Source organism: Mustela nivalis (assembly GCF_964662115.1).
Source record: "Mustela nivalis genome assembly, contig: HAP1_SCAFFOLD_690, whole genome shotgun sequence".
Taxonomy (NCBI): domain Eukaryota; kingdom Metazoa; phylum Chordata; class Mammalia; order Carnivora; family Mustelidae; genus Mustela; species Mustela nivalis.
The window spans coordinates 376,918-400,627 of NW_028135973.1; the positions used below are offsets into that span (position 1 = coordinate 376,918).

Below are 23,710 nucleotides of genomic sequence, written 5' to 3' on the forward strand. Positions count from 1 at the left end.
AATCTGTCCAAGTCGGAAACTCAAGACCCATGGTTGGCTCCTCTATCCTGTTATCTTCCCTCAGCACCACACTCCGGCTCTAGCCTCCACCCTCTCCTCTCTCGCTCTTGTCCTGGTTCAGGTACCCAGTTTCCTAACTGGACAACTGCCCAGGCTCCCAGGGGCCACCTCACCCTCCCTCTGCTCTGTCCATGCTGACCTCCCATCGCAAACTATCTGGCCACATTGACAGTATGGGGGGAACGAGCACCTCATACATGGCCGGTGGGGCTACACATCTACACACATACCTTGGAGAGCCTTTTCATCAAAATCTGTACATTTTTAAATGCACTAACTGCTTTTTCTCTCAGCATCATTCTACTGGAAAGAATTTGCCTCACTGATAGAAATGGAAAGCAACCCAAAGGTCCACCACCGGCAACTGGCTAAATAAATTCCGGCACACCTGTAATATAGAATACTATTCAGCTGATAAAAAGAACGAGGTAGCACTTTATGCACAGACGAGAGAAAGTATTCAGCCCATGAAGTTAAAGCACGTTGCAATAAGGCATGTATGGGGCGAGGTCTCCTGTGTCCCCGGAAGCTTCTACATTTGGGCACCAGGTTGGCTTGAGACATAAGTGGGTGCCAGTGTGTCCAGGGAGCATGGCTTTATGAACTGCCTCTCACAAATGACAGCATTGCTCTCCACCAGGCTGGAGACCAAGGGGCGCGGGGCTGCCTTTCCTGCCCTTCCTGTCTGCCTCAGTAGCACACAGCACTTCTCTGCTTTACCAGGCAAGGTGGCCCTACAGGCTGCTGGGCTGTATTCGGTGTTGGCCTTCTTTCTGGTCCAGGGGACACCTGGGGACACCATCTGACTAGAGGGGATGTGAGACTGAAACCTGCCTTTGGAAAACTTGGCAAGTTTTGGAAAGCACGAGGTTCACAGGCGAATACCTGGTTTCCGGTTCCTGCTCAGACCCTAAAGGGCTCTTGTGCCTCTGTCTCTCCAGCTCTATGATGCGCTGACTACACCTCCTGGGGTCATTCTGAAGGTCAAATGTGGCAACAGGGGTGAAGACAGCGTGCCGAGGTCAGCTTGCTGAACCACTGAGAGGTAGTTATGAATTCGTCTTCAGGACCCATTCAGCCACCTCGGAATGCTAAGCCCAGCACATGTGTCTGTCTGGGCACCTGTCCTGTGCTGAGGACACAGCTCAGCCCTTCACATACACGGTTTCACGTAAGCTTCAAAGCTCTTTGGTGGTAGGAATTTTCGCTCCCACTTTGCAGATGAGAAAGCCAAAGTGCACAGAGGTTAAGGGGCTCCCTAGGAGCACAGAGAGCTCTGGTGCTAACCAGATAAGCCCCTAAATCTTTCTTCCTTTTTTTTTTTTAAATACAATTTTATTCATTTGAGAGAGAGAGCACGTGTGCATGAGCCGGGGAGTAGGTAGGCAGAGGAAGAGGAATAAGCAGATTCCCCAGGGAGCAGGAAGCCCTACGTGGGGCTTGATCCCAGGACCCTGAGATCATGACCTGAGTCAAAGTCAAACACTTAACCAACTGAGCCACCCAGGCGCTCTAGGCCCCTAAATCCTTCAGGCTGTAAAGTCCATGCTTCTCCCATTTCTTAACCATTCCCGCTCCTTAAATCATGCCTTTAGATCGGTGCTGTCGACAAGAAACATGAATTTATGAGTCACAGAAGGAATTTAGTATTTTCTAGAGGCCATATTACCAAAAAAGGGGGAACAGATGACATGAACGTCAGTTATACATTCTATTCAACTTGATATATCCCCAGGTCATCATTGCAGCCAATACTCAATATGAAAAGTAATCAGTGAGGTCTGGATATCTTTGGTCCTACTGCAACTTGGCTAATTATTTCCTATACATGAGTCCACTCGTTCTCATGACTCAGGGAAGCAGGTGCTCTTACGACAGAGGAGAAACATGTAGCTTGGGTAGTTTAGGGAACGTGTCCAAGATCACAGAGCTAATTACCTACCCAAGGAGCTGGAGTTTGTACCGAAGTTCATCCTGGCCCCTCACATAGCCACCAACGGATGCCAAATATCCCATCACAACACGCCAATCACACGGGTCTGTAAAAATTAAACTTCTGAGAGGACGATTTGACTTGCGGCACTTATTTCAAACAATCTGATTAATCAATACTTAACATCACTTAAGCATTAGCTAAAAAGTCTGCAACTTGCCCTGAACTTTGTACACGCATCGGATGTTAAGAATTGATAATAAACCAGACAACGAATGCCCCTGCTGGTGTGTCTCCTCTTGCCTCGATGCGATGTGAATCAGAGAGACAAGTCAAGTCCAGCCTCTGCCCCCTCAGAGCAGCCAGCCCCCTGTCGGACACAGCGGTGGCTTCATTCCTTCGTGGGATCGCATGTGGGATGGCGGGCCAGTGCTCATTTGCCCCTCCCGATAGGGCCAATTCTGCCCTGTGACATACGAGAACTGGCTGTGTCTCACTGGGGATGGGGATGGTGGTGTTGCCACTGCAGCTGGCTCTGGGATGATCCCGGCCAGAGCCCGAGAAATCCGTGCTCTGAAGCTGCCAACATCCCTGATTCCGGGCTGAGTGTCGCCAGCTCTTTGGTTCCTTAGTGTGGCTGCTGCCTCAGAAAGGCAGGATTCACCCTTGCCTCTTGCAAACTGGCATAGAAGCCAACCACACTCCAGTGCTGGCTCCTTGAACACAAACAAGATTACCTGGTCATCAGCTGGAGGATGAAACCAGAGAAAACAGCAAGAAAGGGAACTCTGATCTGTGTCTGAAATATGACTCTGATTCATCTGTTTTTCTCTCTCATTTCCACTGCCTCCTTCAGACCACCACGGGCAGCTACCGCAAGTACGTGCACCTTCCTGCTTGTCCCTCAGCCTGTCACTTCTTGTTTCAGCGTTGCTTCCCAGGCTTTCACGAGGCCTCTGAGATGCTGCCCAAGCAATCCCTGCCTCTGATTCCTGGAAAGCACAGAGCTCTGTGGCCTCAGGGCCTTTGCATGGGCTATTCTTTTTTTTTTATTAATTAATTTGACAGACAGATCACAAGTAGGCAGAGCTGAGCAGAGAACCCGATGCGGGGCTTGATCCGAGGACCCGGGATCATGACCTGAGGCGAAGGCAGAGGCTTTAACCCACTGAGCCACCCAGGTGCCCCTGCATGGGCTATTCTTGCTGCCTGGATGGCTTCCCTCACTTTTGCTCGGTCAACTTCCAGGCATGCCTCAGATTTCAAACCTCCTATGTTACCTCCTCAGGGAAGCTTTTTTCTTAACTGCATGGAAATAAAAGCATCCAATGTAACTTCTTGCACTTAGAAGTGTAACTTCTTAGAGTGGTATTGTTTCTTGCCACTTACCACTGTTTGCACATGTATATTCATTTGTGTATCCCCTGAATGTGCACCTTCTATGCCATTCCCTATACCCCAGAGATGCAGGGTGTCCCCAGCAGTTAGCCCATGTGCCTGGCACACATGACAGGCACATTCAGTGTCTGCTGAATGGATTCTTACTATTCCCATCTTACAGATAAAAGACCCGAGGGCTTGGAAGAAAGGAAACTTGCCTGAATGACACATGCATCTTTAAAAAAAAAAAAAAAATCTCGATATCCTACTGTGTGCAAAGTCCTAACCCAAAGGGTCTAGAAGCTCTACTGAGAAACGTAGGCAAATGGCTAGTGTGCAGAAATGGCATCACTGGCCACAGAAACTGTGAAGCCTTCCTCCTCTCTTTAACCACTTTGTGAAATTGAGAGAGTGTGTTAGGTGTGGAGTCAGTTTCCTCTCTTTGAAGTGATACCCAGAAGGAAAAATCAACTGACCAACAAGGAGTTAAGCTAATGCCTTTCTGATCTCAGGTCTGAATGTCAGAACATCTCCCCTGGCTCTCCAAACAGACCCTACTAGAGAGTATCTGGGCACAGCCTTTTTGGAAAACAATGTAACCACTAGGGATCAAGAGATGCTATTTTAAACCCAAATAATTCCACCTTCAGAAATTTAGCTAATGCAAGTAATCTTACACAGGGACGCAGTCCCTAGCTCAGAGATGGTCACGGCAGGGTAGTTTACAAGAGTGGACAGCTGAAAAAACATGTAAACAACCAGCAGTAGGGGACCCCTCAAATTAGCTGTGATACAGTAGCTTAATCATTTACCGAAAACTACGTAGAAAGGCAGGGAAATGATTTTCAAAGCAATGCAATAAGAAAGAAAGAACGGGGAAGTTTTAGATGCAGTCTGGCTAGAATTTTGTTGAGGCACAAAAACAAAACCATAAACCAGAACATGGGAAAGCAAAGCTTGAAAGAAAGAAACACATCTTCTGTTGAACAACACTTTTATCTATCATCTATGGGGTGGCAGTCTCCTTTTTTGTATTTTCTGAGTCATCGTAATGACGTGTATTGCTAGTTTATTCCAATGTGAGAAGGAAAGACACCTCTCTGGCTTTCTCAAATGATTTACAGAAAGAAGGCGCAAGAAGGGTAAGCGTGGCCTCAGTGAATGGCAGGCAAGTGCATCTAGACATTTAATTACAGGAAAACAACTACCGAATAATCTGACATGGCATTAACACAGAGCCCAGAGGCACTTGAAAATTGATCCATGTTCGGTGTGGTTTCTGAAGGTGTGAAAAGAGGAGATGAGCTTCCAAATGGGCTATAAAAAGTACATTTGTTTTCTGGCATCGAACCAGGTCAAACCGGATTCCAATCCCCAGGTGGAAATGCTTACAAGGTTTGAAAGTGGGTCAGCGTCAGCAGGAGTTCGGTGGATACAAAACGGGACTTCTTGGCTCACCCCAAGATGGCTGTGGGGGAGGTAGTGGGAGGTGGAAGCCTGAGCTTCAGCTCGGAGTCTGGGGGTCTGGGGATCACAGAAGGTCCTGGAAGAGGACGTTCTGCTGCTTTGCTACCCTGGGATTCAGACTGTAGGCTAGGGGTCTACAAATGTGGGCCAGCTGCCTGACTTTACAAATAAACATTTCTGGAACATGCGATCATTTGTGGCTGCTGCAGCTGCCTGGAAGGGCTAGGCTGGCAGAGCAGAGGAGCTGTGATCGCAGGGCCCCAGGCCGAGGGCATTTACCATCTGGCCCTTTGCAGACAGTACACCGACCTTCTATCCGGGGACTGGCGGCGTTGAAGCCGCAGATCTGTCCCATCTTCCCAATAACAACCTGGCGGTCTGCACTGGTCCATTCCACGAGGAGTCTGGCTTTTCAAGAGGGCATGCGCACCCTGCCGCTTTCCACAGCAGACGGCGTCTGGTTTTTCTGCCAACATGTTGATGGTGCTGGAGGGGCGTGCTTCTCCAGACTTGGCACCTGCGGTCTGCCGCGTTTTGCTGTATTGGCCAGTATTTATAAAAACCCTTTCCCTTGAAGTGATCTTGCATTTTAACAAATAAATTTAAGTAATTTTACATCACTATTCTATCTGGGAAGCGGTATCACTTAATACAGATAGTAGGTTCCCGTTGAAATGACAGCAGAGCTGTGTGATTACTTGTGCCTGGTTCAGGTGCCCAGATGAGGCTCCAGGCCACCCAACCCCTCCATGTGCCCCCTCTCTGGCATGCTGTCTAACTCATCAGTAATCCCAAGGGCTTCGCCTTGGAAACAGATCCAGAATCTGCCCGCTACTCCCATCTCCACCGCTGCCACATGTGCCCAAACCCCCAGGGCACCCCCCATGGCCTCCCACCCAGAAGCCAGGCACAGAAGGATGGGGTCTGATCTACTTCCATGACACATCGGCAGCAGGCAAATTCACAGGGGTGGAAAGCAGATTTAAGGTTACTGGTTGTTGGAGCTATTGCTTACTGGTTGCGGAATTTCTATTTGGGGAGAGCAAAAGGTTTTGGAACCAGATAGCAGTGAGGGTTGCACATCCCTGTGTGTGTAATTCATGCCACTGAATCCACTGAGTTTGACCTGGCTTTTAAAGGGTGAATTGCACTGTATGTGGGTTATATCATGATAGAGCTATAAAACACAAAACAATGGGGCAGAAGGGACGTGTTGCCAGTCTAGGCCAGGCCTCTGCCTGTCTCTATGGAAGAGGGACTACCTGGAAGACGTCTGAGCCACAAGAAGCCCAGATCACCGCGAGAGGTCCTGGAGGCAGAGACCCACATGGAAAGAGAGGTCCAGAGCACTGCAGTGCCAGGCCCAGGGTGAAGAAGCCATCTTGGACATCCGGCCCAGTCGAGCCTTTGGATGATCCCAGCCCCTGCATCTGGCCCAGCAAAAGACCCTACGCCAGGAGCACTCGACTGAAATTGGCCAACCCACAGGAGTGGGGAGATAATGCTCAATCGTTGTCTGAGCCACTAAGATTTAGAGGCTCACAGCGTGGGAGCCATCTGGTAGAGGGAGAGCCCTTGGGGGGTGGGGGGTGAGGGGTACCTGCCACAGGAAGGAAGATACACAAGCTCTGCATCAAATGCTGGCTCTCCTGGTCGCTGCCATTAGCTCTGGCAGGCCACTGAAAGTCAGCTTCCTTATAACAAGGGGCAGACCGGGTTGATCTGCTGGTTCTAAGGAGAGACGATACAGCCAGGGACACGCCCCACTTTGTCCATGTCTTTGGCCTGCCTGATCCCCCCAGCTCCCCTTTCTCAGCAAGCGCCGTTGGGGCCAGGCTTTAGGGGTCATGGGCCAAGGAGGGGAAAGCTACTGCCGGAAGAGAGCTGTGAGCTCAGCTGGGCCATCCTTCCTCCGGCAGCAGGAGCACTCGGGCACAGGAAGCTGGGGGGCCTAGTGCCTTTGGAGGGAGCACAGCCCTGCTGACACCTTGACTTTGGAGTTCTGGCCTCCAGCACCAGGAGAGAGTTGACTTCTGCTATTTAAAGCCCTCTTGTCTGTGGTACTTCCTTGTCTCAACACTGGAAAACGTGTGCATTACCTCCATGAACGTTTCTACCAGTCACCCGAGAGAGGCCCCGTTCTCATCACCTCCAATCTACAAACTGTGGTGTCCCCCACTTTCCCATGTACACATGAGGGGAGGAGAGCCCCCAAGATCATACATGTACCACTCGTGCCCCAGTCTGAACCCAGGCACTGACTCCACGCTTCCGCGACCTGATGTCCCTCCAGACAATTCCAGGACATCCTCTCTTTCTGTCTCCACCTGAATCCGAGCTACCTCTGCCACAAGCAGCCTTCTAAATGGTCTCCCTGCTTCCACTGTGGCCCTCGTGTCATCCACTTTCCAGGGGGAGCTGGAAGGACTAAGCTCCAAATCTCCCAAAACTGCCCCCACGCACCTGCTGTGCCCCTAAAACTGCCCCACACACCTGTGTGTCCCCCACCTCTGAACGGCCAGCACCTTCTTCAGCTCTTACCTCCCTCAGAGAGCCTTCCTTGATTCCCACGACCGCATGTCACCAAACGTGATCTTCATTAAGGCCTGTCACTGTTTTCCCGTCTCTCCATGGATGCAGCTGTCTTCTTGCACTAGAATGCAAGCCTCCCACCTCCCTGGCTCACCTCTATTTCCTAGTGAGCGCAAAATATAAATTATGTGTTGAACGTCGGGACGTGGACATGTCTGCAGATGGGAGCAGCAGGACGACTCCGTACCAGGGAACTTAAAATCAACAAATGGTCATTCAATCTAGGCAGCTGGCCTCCGGGGAAGTAGGCAGTCTTGGGTCCACTCATACAGGCCTGTCCGACTCGGGTGCCCTTCCATCTGCCTCCCAGGGCACCTGGCTGCTGGGAACACTCCCCCATCTCTCCTGCAATGGTCCCATCAGCTGGTCTGCATCTGGAGACAAGAAGGGCGGCCTGGACTCCAGGAACACAGATTGACAATAGGCAAATTATGAAGAGCTCACAGGCAGAGGGCGACCTTTTCCCTGGGACTCCCCCTGCAAGGTCACACTGGCCCTCTGTGTGTCCAGAGCTGTGCTGAGTCCAGGGCAGAGTGGGATGAGCACTAGGGCCCTGAATGACAGAGGGAGTGGGCTCTGGGGGTTATGGGCGTGGGCTGGGCCCTGAGATGCAGGTTTGAGTCCACTGGTACCTATACTATGGCTACTGTTCTGGATAAGGTACAAAACAAAAGGGAAATAGCCAGAATGGGCAGATTTCAGGTTAATAACCAAGACAGCTTCTTGCATGGGAATGGGTTCCACTCCAGAGTCTGGACACCCCCTCTAGGAGGCAGGAGAGAGGCTTCAAGCATCCAGGAAGGGGCTTGGTTAGACTGGATCAGCTCAAAGGCCCTTTCCAGCCCCAGGTTCTGAGACTCTGTGCCTGTGTGATTGCCCACTCTCCTGGGGCCACTGCTGTGCTCCGAGGAATGGCTGATACCTGATGTCCCAGGCAAACCACTCTACTCGGTTATCACCAATCGCTGCTTGTGCCTGTGCTCACTATAAGTGCTATTCGTTCGAGACTTAACCACATTCTGTCGTGGGCAAGACCCATTCCCATTTCACAGACAGGAAAACTGAGGCTCAGAGTAGTTTAGGCAAAGCTCACCCCATCCCTTGCAGCAAATAAGTGACAGCTAGGATCTGAACCTATGTCTGTCTGGCCACCTCGCATCTCTGCGGAGTCAGAAGCACGGTGCTACGGGGTGATTCTACAGAGGGGGGAAGTGCAATCTTTACTGCCCTTGGGCTCCTGCGGGAAATGAGAACTCCAGCAAGGCGCCAGCCTCTTATCGCAGCCAGTGCGAACCAACCATCTGCTTCCCATTCATTCGGTCTTTTAGCAAAAATCTCTGAGGAGTCCCTCCCTCTCTCCCACAATGCCAGCTCAAGTGGGGAGATATCTTGTACACTCAGCAACTTTCCCCTAACCACGTGGCACCAACATGCCACTCTTGTTTCCAAAGGACGTCCCTCAGCAAAGCTCGAGGAGCCTGGGAACAAAGAGCTCTGGTCACAAGGATGGATGCTGGTGGCCCCAGTACCAGTGACTCGGGCTCAAGGCCTGGAATCCCTAGCTGAGCCGGGTGGGCAGAACCCGGCCTGCCGGGCCCTGTGTCCCTGTGAAATACATCGGGGATGGGGAGGTGGTCGGGGAAGCACAGCATGTGGGTGAAGAAGGAAGTGCAGGGGCTGTGTCCCCAAATGGGAACGTGGGTGTTAGTATGTGGTGACCTGCTGCATTTTCCTTCTCTGCCTGGGAGCTCCTGCCTAGATGTGGTACATGGCCAGATTTTAAGTTACTCCAGGGGTGGCTCAGCCTTCGGACGGCACCTGCCATGGCCAATCCCAAGGGGCCATTCCACCCAAAACACGAGCTCCTCTTTTAGCAAAGTGGTGGTGGTGAATCTCAAATTTAAAACCCTAAAAGCTGGATAATCAGATCTTGCCCAACCCTCCCTTTTAACGGAGTGAAAAAGACAAGGCTCAGAGAAGACAAGTGATTTGTCTGATGCCCCATGGGAGGTTCCAGATGGCAAAGAACAGGGCTCCATTTCAGGAGGGTCTGCTGTGTGCCTTAACAACCAAAATCTCACAACAAAGTCTGTGAGGCGGGGTCTATCGTCATGCCCATTCTCCAAAAGAAGAAAATGAGGCTCAGAATCATGTCACTTCCCAACAGCCAGTGGTCACCCCTGGTCCTCGGGTCTAAAACCGCATTGGTGTGTGCATATGGGTGCCTGGGACAAAGCCCAGTGAATAAAGCACATCGATTCAATGTAAAGAAATGATGGCCAGGTTAATGTCAGTTTCCACCGAGCAGTTACTCTATATCAGGCACTCTTCAGGGTGTCTCTAAGTATTATCTCATTTAATCCCCACCAGGACCACCCCACTAGATACGATGGTTATGCCCATTTTACAGTAGAGGCTCAGAGAGGTTAACTGACAAGCTCGAGGTTTTACTGCTGAGCTGGGGATTCGAACCTGTGGACAAGGATTTAGGTGGTGTGTGGGGAGCACATGAGTTACCTGTAGGGATTTACTAGACATCACTTTAAATGCTCTCACAGCCCAGCAGTCGCATCACCTTTGTTTCCCCCCTGGGGTGGGTTTTAGGGATCGGCCACACCACGCCTGCGCAGTGCCGTCTCCTCACCCTTTCTCTTTGAGCTCCAGAGGAGCTCAGGGAATCGGCCGCCCAGGTGGCTGGATCTTGGGTAACCAGGCACCCGCAGGGTGACCCAACCTCACCATCCACAGCCTCCACCTCTGAAGACCCCAGGCCCAACCCCGGAGCCACCCTGAGATGGTGTTAACTTTTGGTTTAAGCTGGCACCTGCATGAGGATAGAAATCATTGTTGTTTAGAAACATACAAGGTGGGGCGCCTGGGTGGCTCAGTGGGATAAGCATCTGCCTTCAGCTTAGGTCATGATCCCAGGGTGCTGGAATCAAGCCCTGTACTGCACTCCCTGCGAAGCAGGGAGACTGCGTCTCCCTCTGCCCCTCCCCCTGCTTGTGCGTACTCTCTCTCTCTCAAAGGAATAAGATCTTGAAAAAAAGAAAAAGAAATGTACAAGGTGAATTCACATAAAACTGAAGAGATCTCAATGAGATGGGTGGCTCGTATCCATGCCGAGTTTCTGGTTGTGGCTACAGATTAGCAAGATGTTACCGTTGGGGGAAACTGAGTGCAGAGCACAGGGCATCTCCCTGTATTATGTCTTACAACTACATGTGAATCTACAAGGATCTCAAAACAATAAGTTTACTGGCAAAAGGCGGGCAAGATGAAAACAAAAGAAATCCCTCCAAGCAAATTTGGGACCTGAATGTATATGGAACCCAGTCAAGAACTTCTCTGATAGAGTTCATCCAAATATCCAAATAACATACTCACGTATGCATTCAACAAACACTGGCCACGTGCTCATTTTATGCCAGCTCCTGGGACAATGCTAGGGACATGGAAAGGACATATAAAACCTGTGTCCTCTTGGGATGCACAGTTGAGTGCTGGAGAAAGACGACAGAGTGGTATGAGAAGGAGGACCCCAACAATGACTTCCCCCAAAGAGAAGCGGCCACTGGGGTGGCCAGAGGACCTTCCTCCACGAATGATGGGGGACCTGCCCTAAGCAACAGGAGGCTGCCTCTCTGGACCAGACTGCCCTTGAACCCTTAATCACCGAAGGTGGAAATGGGAAAATTTCAACCTCATATAATCTTGGGCAAGTTACTGAGACCTTCTGTGCCTGTTTCCTCCTTTGTAAGAGGAACCCCCCAGGACCTACCTTGGGGGTTAAATAATAATATTCCTGTAACGCCCTCGGAAGAGAGGCTAGTCAAAGGTTTCATGTGCCCTTTTGTTCCCTGTGAAAAGCAGAGCCGTGCGCTACCCAGGCACCACCCCCAAAGCAAGCCCTGACAGTGGGGGTGCAGCGACTTCGTGTGGGGACATCCCTGAGCCCTGCAGCTGGCTCCGCTCATTGACACCGGCGGGGGGGGGGGATGCGAAGAGGGCTCCTGCAGACCCCAGCTGAGCCTTGACAGGACTTTCCTGGTAACCCCTGTGCCTGAAAGGGGAACATGCCTCATTTCATAACCTTCTCCAGGTTAAAGATTACCAGTCCCGGGAAAATTCTGTTTCCATCTCCTACCTCGTATGACACACCTTGGCTCCTTCAAGGTCTGAACCACGTGAATCTCTCCCTAACTGTACCGGGGAAAGTGTTTATCAGTTGTGCAAGACGGTGGAACCCTTACAGGAAGGGCAAGGAGAGGCCTGCACACTTGCTCCTTCCCTCCAGATGAACATGCAGACAGTGAGTGACCTTTGGGACAGCGTGCTGACCGGCATGGCCCGAGTTTATGAGCATTCCTCATTCCCAGAAGGAGGCCCAGAATATGGTACGGCAGGTACTCAGGGCTTCAGACCCCTGTGGGGGATTTTCTTCCACTTCCCCCATCAACCCGGGGGGTTGCACCATCAGAAGCGGCCTGGAATGCAGGAGCCGGAATGGTGAGTTTTAAAATCTACACCGAGGGGCGCTTGGGTGGCTCAGTGGTTTAAAGCCTCTGCCTTCAGCTCAGGTCATGATCTCAGGGTCCTGCGATGGAGCCCTACATTGGGTTCTCTGCTCAGCGGCGAGCCTGCTTCCCCCCACCCCCTCTGCCTGCCTCTCTGCCTACTTGTGATCTCTGTCTGTCAAATAAATAAATAAAAATCTTTAAAAATCAAATCAAATCAAATCTATGCTGAGCCCAACACCACGGGTTCAGCTCTTTACTAATGTTATCTAAAGCATTCTACTGACGCCCAACACAAAGATCTGGGGAGAACCCCCAGAAACCCCTCGAGAATGAATCACCATGGACAAGGCATCATGGAGAGATGTACTCCCCAAAGCAAACGGCCTCTGAAAACTCTAGAAAGGGTATGGAAAAGGCGTGCTTTTAAGCAGGGTCTCTCTACCTCAGCACTATGGCTCCTCTATCTCCACCCCCACCCCCCACCCCCACCCGGGGGCAGCTGTGACATCCCAAGGTGTCTCCAGACCTTGACAAATGTCCTGGAGCGTGGGAGGAGGGGCAGGGCTCCGTCGCCCCTGGAGGAAATCTCCTTCTCTTAAGGAATAGTGGCAGGTCATCCCCTCCAAGGGGACCCACAGAACAGTTCCGGCAAAGCAGTTCCAACTCCAGCTCCTGCACTTGGTTTCTGGGGAACAGGGGCAAGTTTGATCAATGGGTCTGAAATCACATCATGGGGTCACGAGGGGGTTCCTGAGGGTGCTCGCAGCCAGCACGCGGACCGCCAAGCACAGCCTAGACCCCCAGGACACAGAGCATGCGCCAACATGGAGCACGGGCCGGCGGAGGTAGGGACGCACAGAAGTCTGCATTCGGCTTGATTTTTACCCCCTGACCTATCCCAGCGTCCAGCGAGGGATAAACCAATCCTTATTCCCAGATGGCACCATATCTCCAGGCTCTGAAACCTCCCTGGAGCTCCCCGCTGCTTCGTACTCTTGCCAACAAATCACTGCCTTGAAAACTCCCGAGGAACACAACAGATGCCTGGATTCATGAAGATAACGTCAGCCTTGTCCGCGGCGTCTGGATCTCCGGTCCCCAAACAGGGAAGGAGCAGTTTTAATGAGATTTGGAGGGCTGGTGTATATACGGATCTCTCTCCACTTCCCAATTCTGTAAAATCCCAGCGGACATACGTCTTGATTAAAACCTTAATTACCCCCCCTCCCCCGTTAGAAAGAACCCAAACCCCACGCTGGCTACCAAATTAAAATGACAGTGTTCACAAGAGCAGGATCGAGGTCTTGGGCCTAGATACCCCTCTGTGCAGCTCAGGGCATGCATCTGGTGACGTTTTAGAATCCTGACTCAGAACAGTGCTGTAAAGCTACAGTGAAATTCTTCATCAGCCTGACCTACTCCTTATTTTGAAAAGGAAAAAAAAAAAAAAAAAAGTACGACTCAAGTTTAGAAATTAAATTCGAGAGCTGGAGACTATTATAATTGTCCCTTAGCAGCTGTGTGGTCTCAGGCAAGTGACTTAGGCTCTCTGAGCTTCTGTTTTCTCATCCCTGGAGTGAGGACACCAGCGCCTCCCCAGGGTGGTGAGCAGGGATGATTATGAAGAGTGAGAGGAACAGCTCCAGCCCACGGCACGGCACGGCGTCTGGCTTCAGGCCCATCCCAGGAGGGCCCAGCAGGCAAGAGATGGTTGTCAGACTGGGGCTGAAGGCTGTGTGGGGCAGACCTGCGTGGAGGAGCCGTCCCTTCCATGGCTGGCACAAGCCAAGTGCTCGGTGCCAGATGCTGTAGGCTGAAGCTAAATGAACAGGGCTGTCACTCCAGAGGTTGCTGCACATTTTGTCCTGCAAAAAGCAACCCTAGGTATGCAGAAAGGACTCCCGGGACTCCTCTTCATGTGGAGATCTGGAGGTCTGGCCCCACTCGCTGTTCTAATTTCCTCATACAAGACCTTCCCCTCCCTCTGCGTTCTCCCATTTGGATCTGGTGTCTTTCTCATGTCGGCTTCTGCCTCAGAGCTGTTGCACATGCTGCTCCCACTACTCCCAAATGCTCTTCCTTTGCTTCCGATTCCTTAATTCCTATACAACTCATGACACACCTCCTCCAGGAAGCCTTCCCTGACCCGTCCCCTCTTCACACACTCTTAGACCCACAGGCCTCTCCCTCTTATGGCACCACCCCATTGCCATGGCATCTGTTTCTATAGTTATTTGGTTCATGTCTGGCTGCTTACAGGACCGCAGAACTCTTTATGTTGTGCTTGTACTTAAAACCATATCCCCAACATTACACTATCTGGGAGCACATTAGGCCCTCAGTACATTTTTGTTTAAATGTTAGTATCAGTCTCTTTATTTTTTTTTAAAGATTTTATTTATTTATTTATTTGAAAGACAGAGAGAGATCACAAGTAGGCAGAGAGGCAGACAGAGAGAGAGGAGGAAGCGGGCTCCCCGCTGAGCAGAGAGCCCGATGCGGGGCTCGATCCCATGACCCTGAGATCATGACCTGAGCCAAGGGCAGATGCTTAACCCACTGAGCCACCCAGGTGCCCCAGTAGCATTCTCTTTAGAAGGCATCTGGCACGTTCCATCATATTCCAGTGCTACTGTGGTTAAGACGACATGAAAAGGAGGTCAAAGACAAACACCAATACAACAGAACTGAGAACAGAAGAGACTACGGCAAAGCGGTGGTGATATTGGGTCAATTAGATTATCTCTAGGGAAAGAAATATTCGTCATGATCCTCCCTAATGCAGGACATAAACATCAACCCCAGGTGGTAACAGATCTGAAAGGTAAAACGCAAAGGCTTAAAAACAAAAACAAACAAACAAAAAACACGCCAAGGCTTTTAGGAGGGGGCACTGTGGATGACCTTAGGTTACTGAAATAGGACACAAAAACCATTAACCATAAAAGAAAAGATTAATAAGGTGAGCCATAAAAAATTAAAAATTCCAATCACCAGAAGTCACCAGGAAAATGGGAATCACACCACAGGACAGAAGCTATTTGGAAAACACACAACTGCCAAAGGGATCATTATCAAGCGTGACAAAGACTCTTACAAAGCAGTTAGAAAAAAACCCCAGACAATTTAAAAGAAACGTGGACAAAAGATCTGAATGGACGCTTCATAAAAGAGCAAATCCAAACGACCAAGAAACACATAGAAGGGACGATCAAATTCAGTGAGTAAGTAGGGAATTTTTTTTGTTTTTTTTTTTAAAGATTTTATTTATTTATTTGACAGACAGAGATCCCGAGTAGGCAGAGAGGCAGTCAGAGAGAGAGGGGGAAGCAGGCTCCCCGCTGAGCAGAGAGCCCGATGTGGGACTCAATCCCAGGCCCCTGGGATCACGACCTGAACCGAAGGCAGAGGCTTTAACCCACTGAGCCACCCAGGTTCCCCAGTAGGGAAGTTTTAAAAACCACTACACACCCACCAGAATGGCTCAAATGACAAAATACAATAGCAAGTCCAGGTATCGGAGCTGGATGGGATATGCAGGAGACTGGAAGTCTCATGCAATGGCTGGTGGAGTCCGAATCGGGCAGCCACTTTGTGCTCATGGCAGCACTATGTGTAACCAGCCTTGCTGTGGATCCCATCGTGTTTCCTCCTTCATAGAGCGAAGCCCCAACCCTCAGCGTGATGGTATTTGGAGATGGGGCGCTTGGGAGATAGGTGGGTTGGGATGAGGTGGCGCTAGTGGAGCTGTCATGGTGGGATTAGTGTCATTGTAGGGAGGAGAGACACCGGGGTGCTGTCTCTGCCATGTGGGGACACAGTGAGAAGATGGCCAGGATGAGAGCCCTTGCCGGAACCGGATGGGGCTGGCACCCTAATCGTGGACCTTCAGCTTCCGGAACTATGTATTTTGTCATGGCGCCGGGGCAGATGAAGACAGATCTCAAACCACGAACAACGCAAATGCAGCCGTGGGCAAGATAAGGGAAATGAGGGCCCGTGCACACCCTGACAACCCGCCAACACTGAAAATGAATGGACGAAACTCTGGGGCGTAGCCTGGATAAATCCCAGATGTCCCGGCGTGTGGGAGAAGCTAGACGCAGTGGAAAAAAACCGACAAAACTAATCTGTCAAGAAGGATGCCTCCCCAGGTAGTACATGTACAAGAGCGCTAGGCAAGGGCAAGGACGGACTCTGGGAGAGAATGGAAGGGCTTCCCTGCAGCTAGAATCATGCTTACAAAGGGCAGAAGGAGCCTGCTGTTTCCGGCTCCCGGAGGGCAGTCTGCTTCCTGACGTGGCTGCATTTATAGGACCGCTAGCTCCGCGAGAAAAGACTGAGTCGTTCTTTTTCGTTTTGTGTATGTTTCCATATGCATGTTATATTTAATAAGAAAAAGGTTTCCAGAAAGGATTTGGGGGGGAAAAAAAAACCCTACACAACATAGCTTTTGATGCAGCAATTCCACTTCTAGGAATTTATGCTCCGGAAATATTTGCATGTGTGTGAAATAACTATGCACATCGCTGTCTGTTGCTGCCTCCTCCGGGATGGCAAGATACTGGGAACGATGCGGAGCCTGTCGACAGGGGCTGGTGGGATAAGTAAGTATCCGACAGCACGGAATTTTCTGCAGCCATGGAAAAGGGTAACAAGAGCCCCGTGCAATATATTAAGGATAAAATAAAACAAAGTGTGAGGGGCACCTGGGTGGCTCACTCTTGATTTCAGCTCAGGTTGTGATCTCAGGGTCTTGGGATTGAGCTCAGAGGGGAGTCTGGTTAAGATTCTCTGTCTCCCCTCTGCTCCTCCTCCCCTAACAAAACAAAACGAAAACGGAAAAAAAAAAAAAAAAAAAGAAAAAACCCAAAGTGCAAAACAGTGATCCCTTTTAAAATAGTAGAGCTGCCTCTAGGGAAAGGAAGAGATGTGCATAAAAAGGAGGGAAATTTACTTTTCTTTTCTTTGTAAACTGAGTTCTACTGTTTGAGTATTTTACTGCGTGCTACTTGGCCTATTCAGAAAATAAATTATCACTTAAAAACAGAGTAAGTACATATAGAGTGGACAGATAAAGGCATGGGAAGGGAAGGAGCCAGATTCTGACTCTCTGGCCCTTGGAGGTCACACATTTGAAGATGGGTTTTGGAGCCAGGCAGGTCTCGGGTCAAGTCCAGTTTCCGGGCCTTCCTACCTGGGACCTTTTGCCAAGGAATTTAAAACCCTCTGATTCTGCCTTCATCCACACGAGGACCTTCCCATCAGGGTACTGAAAGCGTCAAATGAGATCATCCAAACAGAGCCTGGTGTCTGGCAGGTAGAAAGTATTCAGCCACGTTCACCCTGACCTTCCTACCCGGTAACCACCAATACGTTGTTCCAAGACTGGTATCATTGTGGCCATTTTACAGATGAGGAAACTGAGGTCCAGAAGTCACCATCTCCAGCGCCTTCAGGAAGCCCACAACAGATGTGACCTTTCCCTTGAGCCCACAGGAACAACGAAGAAACAGACCCCAACCCATACTCCCGGCAGGCCCTCGGGAGTGTGCCCCTTGAGGCGGGGCACTCGGCTGAAAGAGATCAATGACTACTAATAATCCGAGCTCTTTGTGAGCTTCAGACTTTCCTCTGCCTACTGCTGGTCTTACTCAGCATTTCTGACTTTTTAATTCTGCTTTCTCATTTGCCACAGCAGCTGGTCAAGGGATAGGACGTTATTATTCCCGATGACTGAGAAGTAAATGGAGCTCAGATGGAGGGTTGGGGGATGGGGACGATGGACACAGTGGCACCCGTGTGGCTCAGGATCAGGCCCGGGGCCTCGGAGTCCGTATGCCTGGGTTGCTCCGTAGACATGATGATGTTACTCTGAGAGCCAGGGCAAGTCTGCCACCCTCTCTGGGCCTGCGTTCCCACCTCTGCAGTTTGACCAGTCTTTCCTTCAGGGACATGACCAAATATACCCCTTAGAACAGCCCTAGCAATAGCTCTAGCACCCACTGAATCCTAGGCAAACACAAACAGCCACTATTTATGAGTCCTTGCATCAGGGTAGAGAGAGTCCAGGGTCTTCTGAACATTTCCCCCGTCCCTCTAGCTTATGGTTACTCTGAGATCCTAGCTCTGAATCCTTCCCAGACCCTGTCCCCAGAGCAGAACATCTACGTCCTTGTATGTGCCGCTGTCATGTGAGCCCTGCTTTTGGTCCCTGGGAGGACTGTGCACTTAGGGCTGGGGCAGGATGCCAGGCTCGCAAACCCCACGTGCAGGCGGTAATTTGCACAAGCGCTCCTTGCCTTGGTGTGCTCATTTCCAGCTCGTCCCCAGAAGGGCGCTCAGCCTGCAAAGCCAGCAGAGAGCTATTTACAGCTCTGGGCAAGGAGAGGGGAGGCAGGCTCTGTTCCCACACAGGAACAGCCCTCCCGAGGTGGCTTGCTCTTTTGGCTGCTTGGAAGAGGCTGTTCGGCCAATCCTGTCTCCAGAGGAGTTTTGAGGTCCTAAAAGCTTTTGCTGAAAGGCCAGGGATCTGCCCCAAGGGTTGCCTGGTTCCCTCAGGGAACTCGTGCTCAGAGGCTAATGGGAGAAGGTGTCCCTAGGCTCCCTCCAGTAGAGCTACTAATGGGTTCTAGAGATCTAGGCAGAGGACGGATCTGTAGGCCTGTCAAAACCATGGACAGCTCTAGCTACTCTACTACCACTCTAGGTCAGAAATGGACAAACCGTGGTGGAGGGCTGGTGGTGGGGGAAGACATCCGGTCCACTGGCCCATCTATGTAAATAAAGTTTTATTAGAACACAGCCTTGCTCATTCATTAGACTGTCTCTGGCTGCTCATGGTACAGGTAAGTAGTTGTGATTGTTAACTGTATGGCCTGCAAAGGCTCAAGTCCTTACTATCTGGCCCTTTACAGAAGACATGTGCCAAGCCTTACTCGAGGTGATGTCCCTGTCATCTTGTCTTTTATCAGGCTTCTCTGATCCACCTATAGTTGGAGTCTGCTCTCCACCCAGCTTCCAGAAGGATCTTTCTTTGGTGCTAATCAAATCAGGTCACCTCCTTGCTTAAAGCCCTTGCACGGTTCCCTATTGGTCTCTGCGTCAAGTCCACACACTATCATCAGTCACCTGGGTGTCCACGACCTGGCCCTCCTGCAGCCTCCTCTCTCCTCATTCACTCACCCTGTGCTCACTGAAAGCCTCCACCATCCTCTAAACACTGGTTTTATGGCGGGAGGGGGGGAACTGTGTCTTAATGGAATATTATGCATTATCTACATACAATACAAACTTTCTGGTTATCTGGTTCTAGCCTTGTTCATTATCTTTGAGCTATTTTTTCCAATTCTTTGTAAGTTGTAGCAAACTGATAGACGAGCAAATTCTGTCGTGTCTGATCATTTTCCGCTTCCGTTTGCAATTCATCTCAACACACCTTTCCTCCATACATAATTGTGCTTTAGTTGACTTCACCTTTGAACTGGTTCTAACATCTACTTGGGCCCCTCACTGAGTGAGCTTAACACAATCCTAATCCAGTGCTTTTGTGTCTGCATGGGAGTCATGATTTTACCTTTTTAATCTAAAGACTTCTTCCTTTTTTTAAAGATTTTATTTATTTGACAGAGAGAGTGCATGCACATGCACAGAAGCAGGGACAGTGGCCAGCAAAGGGAGAGGGAGAAGCAGGCTCCCCGCTGAGTGGAGAGCCAGACATGGGACTCAATCCTAGGACCCTGGGATCATGACCCGAGCCCAAGGCACACAAGATGCTTAACCGACTGAGCCACCTGATACCCCTGAAGATTTGTCTTTTTTACAATTTTCAGTGATGTCTCTGAGGCTCTGCTCAAATTCTCTCTGTTTCTCAGTCTCTCTGAGACTATCTGTCTTGCCATTTCTGCCTGCAATTTCTTCCCTAGCATCCCCAGGGTTTCTCTGAGTTCCAGACTCTAAGTTCTCCCAGCCTCCCCAGGATGCATCTCACTGAACGGCAGATGTTCTGGTCTGTCTCCCCACAGTCAGCCTAGAAGAACCTCTGGTGTAGCAGCTGGGTCTCTATCTCTCCCTCGTCACACAAACACACACCCCTAGTACTCTGCAGGACACACGGAAGTTGTGCAACTAAAGGCCACAGTAATGAGTGAATGGACTTTGGGTGATGGGACCACTCACCAGGACAGAAGCCACTAAGGGCAAGACCTTGCTGTCGTCACTCAATACCAAAGACACAATGCCAGCGTCTGGTGTCTGTGGAGTACCCAATAAAAACTTGTTGAGTAAATGAAAGCATACCACTCAATTTGTTTCTTGGCCTGCTTTTCTTTTACTTTTAAAGATTTTATTTGAAGGAGCAAGTGAGCGCACAAGTAGGGAGGGGGCAGAGGGAGAGAGAGAAGCCGGCTCCCCATGGAGCAAAGAATCCAGTGTGGGGGCTGGATCCCGGAACCCTGAGATCATGACCTGAGCTGAAAGCAGATGCTTAACCGACTGAGTCACCCAGGCTCTTGGCCTACTTTTAAGTCATCTCCCATTTTTTCCCCTGCTTTGGAAGAGCAAGCCCAGCCGCTTCCGAATGCCACCCTCCCGAGCCATGCTGTGTCACCACGGTGGCCCATCAACCCCTCAGGGTCCTGCTCCCCTCAAGGGAATGGATGGCAATCTCCGTTCTGCTTCATGGTCACCTCGCGACCTTGAGCAAGGCCCTGCTCCTCTAGACCTCTGTTTTCCCACAGGTCAAGCCTTCGGTTCAGACATTCCAAGAGATAAAGTGCATGAGGCAAAGACAGGAATGTTCCAGCCGGACCTCATTTATACTGTATCAAGCGCTGCCAGTGTAGCTCCCTGGCAAAGCTAAGCAGGGCCTCGCTCTGAGTTGTGGGGGTGACAGAGATATCCTAGGACAAGATTTCCAAACTTGAATGTGACCCAAACTTGAGCTGTGAATCCCAGCTCCCACCCTTTACCGCCAAACTGGGACACTGTTAAATTGCAGATTTACATTCTGTAGGCCTCTGTAGGGTCCAGTAGTCTGCATTTCTTTTCTTTGTGTGTGTGTTTTTTTTTTTAAGATTTACTTATTTATTTTAGAGAGAGAGTGAGCGAGCAGGAGGAGGGGCAGAGGGAGAGAGAGAGAATTTCAAGCAGACTCCCCACCGAGTACAGAGCCCCCCTCAGGGCTTAATCCCTGAGGTCAGGACCTGAGCTGAAACCAAGAGTTGGTCACCTAAACAATTGAGCCACCCAGGCACCCCCAACTGTCTGAATTTCTAATGAGTATCCAGATGCTGTGATGCTACGGGGCACTGTACCACATTCCCAGGAGTGAGGAGCTAGGACACAGTGGGTCCCAGCTTTGAAGAAATTCTCAGTGTGGTCACGGAACAGATTTCCAGCACGCTGCCAATAGTCCAAGGTAATAAGCACGAGTGCCTAAGTGGGAGGAGTTGGCAGTTAAGTCTACAAACCCCTGAGAAGGGACAGGTTGGCGAGGTGGGGGATTCGGGTACAGGGTTCTCAAAGAACATGGAAACCAGGTTGGGAGCGTTCTGCCAGGCCAGTGACTCTAATGAATCCTCAAGTCTGGTGGTGAGGCCCACCAATCTGTGTGTTAACAAGCCCTCCAGAGCTTCTTATACTCAAAAGTGTGAGAACCTCTGTGCTAGGAGGAGAGAAAGGGTAGAGTATTGCAGTTTGAAGAACACTGTTTTGTTTTCCCATAGTAGAATTTCAGGCACATGTCTGGGCGTTGTAAATTGTATTCATCTATTCATTCATCCATTTACACACTCATCCATCCCTTTATCTAACCAACAAAGTGGTTGTGTCCGTGCAACCACCCATCTATCCATCCACCCATCCAATCACCCACCCAACATCCAAGTATGTCCTGAAGGTCCACCATGAACCCTCTTATGCACAAGAGACAGGACTGAAATTGTAGATATACACACCTATCTTAGCCTCTAAACCAGTGGTTCTCTACCAGAGACAAGTCTGCCCCCATGGGACATTTGGTGATGTCTGGAGACATTTTTGGTTGTCCAAATATGGGGGGTGGGAGTGTGCTACTGGCTTTTAGTGGGATGGGCATCAGGGATGATGCTAAACATCCTAACACGCGCAGGATAGTCCCCAGAGTTAGTAGGGTTGAGGTTGAGAAACTTTGCTCTAAACTGGGAGCCCCTTGGGGGCAGTAACTATTATAGTCACCTTGGTATCCCAAGGTCACAAGACAGCCTGACCCACAGGAGCTGAGCAAATGCCTCCATGCAAGAGGAAATGGCAATACAACACACAGTAATGTATATAAAAAGTTCTTAAAACTCAACCACAAGGGGAGCCTGGGTGGCTCAGTCAGTTGAGTGTCTGACTCTCGACTTTGACTCAGGTCATGGTCTCGGGGTTGTGGGACGAAGCCCCACATAGTGGAGTCTGCTGGGATTCTCTCCTTCTCCCTCTGCCCCCACATGCACCAGCTCTCTAGATAAATAAATAAATAGAATATTAAAAACAACAACAACAATAAAACCCCAACCACAAAAGACAACCTAACTCAAAAATGAGCAAGGGACTTAAATAGATGTTTCTCTCAAGAAAGTACACCAATGGCCAACAAGCACACAAGGAGACGCTCCATGTCACTAGGGAGCTGCAAATCGAAACCACAACGAGATACCACGTCACACCTGCTGGAACGGCGGTTACAGTAATAATAATAATAATTGGAAAACAGCAAGCGTCGGTAAGGATGCGGAAAAATTGGAACCTTCGCACGCTGCTGGTGGGAACATAAAATGGTGCCGTTTGGCAGTTCCTCAACAGGTTGAACAAAGAGTTACCATGTGACTGATCATGTGACCTGACTGGTTCATGCCTGGGCATACAGCCAAAAGAAAGGAAACCCAAACTGCCTTTAAACCAAAACATGTGGGGCACCTGGGTGGCTCAGTGGGTTAAAGCCTCTGCCTTCGGCTCAGGTCATGATCTCAGGGTCCTGGGATTGAGACCCTCATCAGGCTCTCTGCTCAGTGGGGAGCCTGCTTCCTCCTCTCTCTCTGCCTGCCTCTCTGCCTACTTGTGATCTCTGTCTGTCAAATAAATAAATAAAATCTTTAAAAACAAATAAAACCCAAAACTTGCAGGTACGTGTTCGTAGCAGCAGAGAAGACCAGGTGTTGGAACATTGTTCGGTGAATTCCCTCAGGGAGATACTCAAGCCGGCTCGGTGATGAGCAGGTCCTATTACTGCCCACTTCCCACCACTTTCCTTTCTGCTTTCCACTATTAACCCCTTTCCAAAGTTGGGGAAATAAGATGCTGAGAAGTGTAGTGGTCCCGTGACACGGTCATGCTGGCAGGAGCCCCGTTCAGTTGTGGGCGCTATGACCCCAGAGCCCACTGGAATGCTGACGAGTTCCCTAGAGCCAGGGCAGAAGTTCAGCCTGGGACAGGGAAGCCTCAGATTCCTCTCTCGTGGCTTCCGAACTCTCGGGAAGTACAGAGGCCCAAGTTTCAGCCACTGAGACTGCTGGCATGGCACTTCCCCAGAGAGATGGACAGGTCCAGGCAGGAATGTGCAGTCCGCAGACCTCACCTGCACCCAGTATGCTGACCCTGGGAACAGCGGTGGGGCTCCTCCTGTGGGCTGGGGTCCCATGGCCATACCTCTTGGCAGAGTGACTCAGAGCAAGTCTGTCAACCTCTGGGTGCTGTGCTTTGCTCATCTGTAATGCACGGGAAGCCGGCTGGAGGG

At 50.4% G+C, this 23,710-nt stretch overlaps 1 protein-coding gene across 2 annotated transcripts in view; it reads right to left on the reverse strand.

Annotated features, from left to right (window-relative positions):
• The window catches only part of ABAT (4-aminobutyrate aminotransferase), an 81,420-nt gene that overhangs the window by 53,297 nt on the left and 4,413 nt on the right, over positions 1 to 23,710 (reverse strand). Inside the window, exon 1 of one of the 2 annotated variants that reach the window (XM_082750119.1) lies at positions 1,999 to 2,094. The exons of the other annotated variant lie outside the window; for it this stretch is intronic. The gene's annotated coding sequence lies outside the window, so the exon portion shown is untranslated. Of the gene's footprint in view, positions 1 to 1,998; positions 2,095 to 23,710 lie in introns of those variants that run through there. 2 annotated transcript variants of the gene reach the window in all.